Below are 7,010 nucleotides of genomic sequence, written 5' to 3'. Positions count from 1 at the left end.
TTTCCCCCTTAAGCCATTCACAAATCTGGCTGTTTTCTCAGGGGTGTCCTCCACGTAACCTGCTCGCAAATTTAACTTATAGAATTCTTCTGTAAATTCTTTCACAGTCATTCCTCTCTGCTTCAAGTTCTGCACCTGCCTGTACAACATAATCTGATAATCCTGTGGTAAGAATTTCTCTTTCAGTTTGGCCTCCATTCTAGACCATTTCTTTATAGGCTGTTTGTTAAGCCTCCTCCGTTCCGCCTGAACACTGTCCCACCACAAGGACGCATGTCCTTTCAGCTTGGTGGCGGCGAACTTCACCTGCTTATCTTCGCTGGTTTCCTCAAATTCAAAATACTTGTTGACTTCACTTAACCAATCCAACAACACGTCTGCGGACAGACTTCCGTCATAAGTCGACAACTCATGTTTTGGCTTATGACTTGACAGCAAGACCGACTTCAACAATCTAAATTCTGGTGTCACCCCCTCTAATTCCTCCTCTGGTTCAACTTCTTCTTCATCACTGTCATCTGCTGGGTTTCTTCTTCCCCCAGCTTCCACCACTGCCAATCTTTCACGCAAAACTCGAATCTCCTCTCGAAGTCCATCATCTACTACCCTCCGGACTACTCTTCCCCTTCCTCTTCCTCTTCCTCTTCCTCTTCCTCTTCCTTCACCTTCACCTTCTCCCTGTTCCATTGGTTCTAACTCAAGAACCTGGCTCTGATACCACTTATGATGGCCCAGCCCTGGTGACGTGGTCACAGCCACGTGACTCACCTCAGTCCCACGTGGTCACACTTGGATGCGGACAAATATCTGCCCCCAATACCGAGGCGCATTTACAAACCTATCTGCCGGTTAAAAGGTTTGGTCACCGGTTCTCTCCGTCGAAAAGGCTTCCCGCCTTTGTTAAACCCTTAAGGGTTATTCTCGGCTCATTTACACTCTATCTCCCTACTGTTACCAGCTCCGCGTTGTTATGGCTCTGCTCTCTGTGTGCTAACACACCATAACCCTCACTCTGTCACTGTTTGTGGCCTCTCGGCTCAGCTACACTCTGTCTCCCTACTGTTACCTGCTCTGCGTTGTTGTGGCACTGCTCTCGGCGCACTAACCCACCATATCCCTCACTCTGTCACTGATTGTGGCCTTGTTCGAGATGCGAGTCCTTCACTGTAGCTGCTGTCTTCAATGGTCTGGTTCGGAAGCCCGTGGTAAGGGTTATATTTTCATGAATTTGGCGAAGTAATCTTTTTAGTTTCCGATTTCTGAGCTTCGGTTCTGTGCAGGTGTTCACAACCACAAGGCTATCTTTCCTCCGAACGCGTCCAGGCCTCGAGGTAAACTCTCGTGCTATGTTTTATCATCCTCTGTCACCTGTTGTCGATGCTTACAGGATTTTTGTGCCTTTCAGCTTGTGGTATCGGTTTATGGCTCGGCAGCCTCCGTTGACCCTTGGGTAAGTCCACTATTCTCTTACTCTCGCATCTCACTGTCTTTACTTATCTCCTTCTGACATTTATTCTGGTTATGGAAATGCCTTAACTCATACGGTGGTTCTGTGCAGGTTGGTTGGGAGCTCTGCTCGCGAGGGTTTCAAATTCACAGTCTTCAACTTTCTCCAATCTCTGGTACCCTTGTGACCGGGTAGGGTCTACTCTTATTCCCGCGTTTCTTTAGGTTATGCAATATGGAATTGCCGTAGGTTTCTGTTGGTTAGGTTTTGTAGGGTAGCCGTGCCCCTTTGCTGGCATTTACATCCTCAGGTTTTCGTTCCTCTGTGTCAATGTATGACCTCCATGCAACAAGGTCCTAGACTTGTGCTATTACGGCGGTGCCGGTTTTGATATGTGACTCTGTTGTTATTTATTGAACTGTGGTTTACGAAAACTTATGAAATGTTGTATTAATGAAATCAATGGTTCTGGAACTATTACCTCTTTTAATAGTCGCTGTGTTTGATTTGCAAATGACCGTGTGACTCTTTGCGTTTGCCTGCGGGTTCTGGCCGCAACTTGACTTGACACAATGTCTGTGTCTTTACTTTATCCTCGTATTGTTTGTATGCATGTGCTGTTTGGCCGCCTTACGCTTCTTTGCTGTGTGATAGTCCTGACAATGTAACTTATGGTTTCGGCTTGATGCCTGTAACGCTTCAATATTTCTAGTTACAGCATGTGAATTTCATTCTATCTTAATTCGTTTTCAAAATAACAAATGTTTGTAATACTCAGAGGTATAATACGGAAAAGTAATGAACAGTAGTTTATATTCAGAAAAGGAAACAATGCTTTAGTTACAGAGGGTGTCTCTCTATACTGCTTGAATACTGTCTTGCTATATCTTCTTTACTCGTTCGAGGTGAACCCCCCAAAAAAGGTTTTTCTTCCTTTTTAGCTACACTGAATATAACTGTTTAGAAACTAAATTCTACAACTGCTACCTGTTTCTTTAAACAATAAATTAACTAAAACAGTTGCTGGTTACCTAAGCTAACAACCAGTAACTTAACTTGTTCTGTAATTTATAAAAGAAAAAGAAATGAACAATGATTAACTAAAAACAACAACCAATTTTTCTTTTGGTGACCTGTCCAAACACCCTTGAAGTCGTGTCCTGTTTCTGCACGAACCAGTCATTGATTCTCTGTCTCCTCGGAGCTGGATGCTCCTGCATCATAAATTCATTGAATGTCACCTGCATCCGGGTACAAGGGTTTTGATATTAATAAAGAAGCATTTCTATTTTATATTTTGGGATCACCCTTGGAATTTCTTTAGTAGTAAATTTAGTATTTTTGCAAATCTATTACAAGTGGTATCAAAGCTCTTTCTTGGGAAAAGTGGGGAGAAATTTTTGTTAACTATTTTTATTATTTTTTATTAATTATGGCTCATTTATTTATAATATTATCGTATTATTCCCTTTGGTACCTCTCTTTGTACCCCATATTATCCACCCCTATGTATACTACAAGAGTTCACAACATTTTATGTTGTGAGAAGAAGATGAGCTGCAGCAGAAGTGTGGAATGAGAAGGGGCTCATAGTTAAGTCAGGTCCATAAGATCAATCCCCACAGGGAAGCAAGGAAGCAGATGCAGGAGATGAAAGAGCATTGACTTAGGGGGAGCTGCTTTAGTAGGTAGTAGCAAGAAACAATCTTCAACCTCAGAAAGAAAGATTGTTGAGTTAAATGGAAGGTTTGCATCTTGGGTGAAATACCCTTATTTCATTAAAGTTGTGAATTAGACTAAGGCTAGCAAGCTTGTGTTCATGAACACATTTGGTATAAGCTTTGTGGTGAGCCCTGGTATTGCACCAAGAGTGCTGCAACTCCCAAGGGCTCGTCAACTGTATTTATCAACCCGAGGTTCATACAAACTTTGAGGTGACAATGCTATATGCATAGTAGATGGAATTCTACTCATGCCACCCTCAACTAGGATATTTGATCAATAGTGCTCCAAGACCATCCCTCCTACTGAATTAGAAGCTACCTCTAATTATAAATAGGAAAATACTTTTGAACTTCAACTTGTAAATGCTATTGAATCAATTCATGAAAGATAAGAGCTACACTACTTGTAGAAAGGGAACTACACTATCTTGCAATCAACCATCTACCTACCAAATCTACTTGCAAACAAGAAGCTAACCTACCAAATCAAAACTCAAGATTCTATGTATCATCTATCTAGCTCACATTTTCATATAAATAAATGTTTGATTTGTGCCAAATATGTGATAAGGAAGCTAACACTATTTTATGTTGCAGTGAAGGAAAAGGAGGGTCTGGAGTGACCTAAGAGTTGCCCTTGATCATGAAGTCACAGTTGGGGTCAACCTACTTCTAATCTAAGTACAAATCGCAACAAAGGTCAAAACTGGTGAGGAAACAGGTTGCTATAGGTGTGCTATAGGACGCTGCTACAGGTGCCCTGTATTGCTACATGAAGGCCTGTAATGCTACAAGAAGGTTTCCGAGAAGGTTAGGAGGTGGAAATGAGCGGTTCAAGGGATGGAAATGTGGATGGACGTTTAGGTAAATGGATTAAGGGTGGTAAAATCCCCTAACCAATATCAGATCCTTTTGAAGGCATGTTTTGCACTAGGAGAGCTGCTCACGGTGGTCTAGGAAAATGATCTCAAGAACACAACTTTGAAGATAAAATTTAGGATTCATAAAAGAGGGTGAGGAAGTCCAAGATGGAGGTGGTGAAGGTGCCCTTGCCTATAGACCCAAACAACCCTGCAATAATCACATGCATGTCCTTTTATCATTGCCAAAATGAAACAACTAATAGTGGAAAAGATGAGTTGAAGTTAAATGCCATCTAATCTATTCCAAAAACTTTGATGTAAATAAATCAACTCCTAAACTACAGTAAGCATATGAAAAACAAGATGACTAACATAAATCTTCTTACAAGAAATCATAAACATAGTATTTTTGGACTGTGATTGTAGATCCTTCCATTCATGATCCCATGGGAGAGATGAGGTAGAGGTTACAATCACAGAATTTTGATGGGTTATTTTCTAATGAAATGTAAGAAACTAGTAAGCACTCTGAACTAAAAAGATATGCGTAAGCCTTCCAACAACTAGTCTCTATTGTTGAAAATAAAAAAATAAGGCACATGTTTTTCTTGATGTGGAGACCCGACAAGGGTTAGGGTTTCGAATGCTGTAGACCTTGATGCGGTTACCCTCCTGCACCTAATCCGTTCTGGTCCTCTCTGAAACCGTACCTACCTGATTCCGTTCTCCAACTGCCGTCTCCCTGTTGCTGTTTTGTTTTTAACCACTCCGTAATTTCACCGTTCTCAACCGACCTCCCTTACCTGCACTCAGTCTCAACAGCAACAGGCCTTCACAATTTCACGGCGGCAATTGGCACGGGTCTTTTGGAGTAGTTATTGGCATGGACCTTGTGGACTATTTAGAAGATCCACTAGAGGGAGCCTCCATTTGGACAATCCCCCATGCAAATTCGGCAGGCTTGTTCCCTTTCAACAACGAACTGACCGACACCATAGCGACGTTTCCCTCAATCTCGGGGCCATCATGCTCGGTCATCACCCTCCCTGAGGCCACCCCCTCCTGGCCGGCTTTTGCTACCCCGCCTCACTCACAGTCCACCTTACATTTTGCGGCCTGTTCCATAGGCCCTAACCTAGGCGTCTACTCCTCGGGCTACCCATCTTTCCCTCCATTTGTCGGTTCTCACAATCCCTCATTTGCTCCCTCTAGCGAACCCTTGGCCACATTGCTAGGCTATCCTACTGCGATGAATATATTGGTCCCCCCATCAGGCAGCTTCACTAACATCCCTCCTATCTCAGGCACCTTCCCCTCTGGTCCGGGTACAAATCCTGCAAACCCTCAATCAATCCCTCCTTCAAACCCTCCTTCGAGTGGAACTCAACAAGAATCCATTGGTGCAGGGCACAGACAACAAAAAACAGAGGTGTGTAAAATCCAAGGCACAAGACATCATCATCAACTTGGGAGAGGATATTCAGTGGGGAGACACCATGGACACAGCGGACAGAGTCATGTTTGGTAGGGTTCGGGGGACGAAATTACACTGTGGCTCGACTGAAGTTTGGGGACAACATCTGGTCGAGCTACCTTTCATCCAAACTTTCATCGGGGGATGGTTTGTGTTGCGGTTTGCCAGAGTCGAGCATACAAACTAGGTCCTATCATCGGTTTGGCACATTGAACAAGCCCCCATCCCCCTACACCGGTGGAACCCCCTTTTCGATCTAGAGAGGGAGCAACTCGGGGCTGGCCCTCTATGGGTTCGTCTACGAGGACTACTCCTGCAATTATGGGCTGAATACATCTTTCGGTGCATCGGGAACTCCTTAGGCACATATCTGGAACATGACAAATCATTCCTCTCCACTGGCATAATGTCATACGCAAGGATACTGGTTCACTTAGATACCAGGGAGGGCTTACAGGAACACATTACCCTCCAATGGAGGAATTTCTCTCGGCAACAGATTCTTGACTACGAAGGGGTGCCTTTTCGGTGCAGGAGGTGCCATAAGGTGGGTCATCTCTTTCGGGACTGTCCCCTCAACAACAAAGCAAGAGCAGGGGAATTCGGCAAGGCTATACCTACCAAAGACTCTCAAGCACATGGGGATCATTCCCCCCCTGAAGAAGCAGTGATTCATAATGACCCTGAAGCAGCAAAGGAAGCACTAGCCAAGGAGGCTCTGAAGAAGCGTGGCAAGGCACCATATCAGCCTCCCTCTCCTCCTCTTACCTGGGCAAGGGTGGCTGCTAGTTCAGGTATGAACACTTCTATTCCCTGCTCTGTTAATATCTGTTCTCCTTTTGAAATAATAACATTTTCTACTATTATTAATCAGGTCTCAGCCTTCATCTCTCAGCCCCCCATTTCCCTGGCATGCCCCCTGCACCCCCCCTCACCCACATTCTCTTGCACTCCACCTCCCTTCCCAGGGGAAGCCCCTCTCATATCTGCCTCTGATCATGGGCCCCTATCCCCCAGATACCTGCTTCGATCTTAGTGAGAACTCAGGCCCGTGACACTATTGGTATCGGCCTGGATACTCTTCCCATTCCCCTGAAGCCACCTCGAGGACGTCCTTCCTCCCTTTCCAAAGCAAAGCTGCAGGCGGAGAAGAGATAGCATCTGGGAAACAAAACACCATCGACAGGGTACTTAGAGCTCTGAACACCCTGGACGATCCCCCTCCATGAAGCTGTTCTCTTTCAATTGTCGTGGGTTAGATAGGCTTGATAAAAAAACTATCTCTTCACAGACTACTCATCTATGAATTAGTCGATGTCATTTTCCTTCAAGAAACCTTGGGCTCAGCTAAAGTCATCACCCACCTGCTTGAATCTATGCTCCCGGGCTGGTCCTTTCTAGCTCTTGATGCAAATGGATGCTCGGGAGGCATTGCCCTGGGTTATAACACTCAAACCATCAATCTTTGTAATAGTTGGGGAGGTAGTGGGCATATTGGGATG

The sequence above is a fragment of the Pinus tabuliformis genome, chromosome 8, assembly GCF_031772625.1.
Source record: "Pinus tabuliformis cultivar Carrire ecotype Pingquan chromosome 8, CPIR1, whole genome shotgun sequence".
Classification (NCBI taxonomy): domain Eukaryota; kingdom Viridiplantae; phylum Streptophyta; class Pinopsida; order Pinales; family Pinaceae; genus Pinus; species Pinus tabuliformis.
This window is presented reverse-complemented; position numbering follows the sequence as displayed.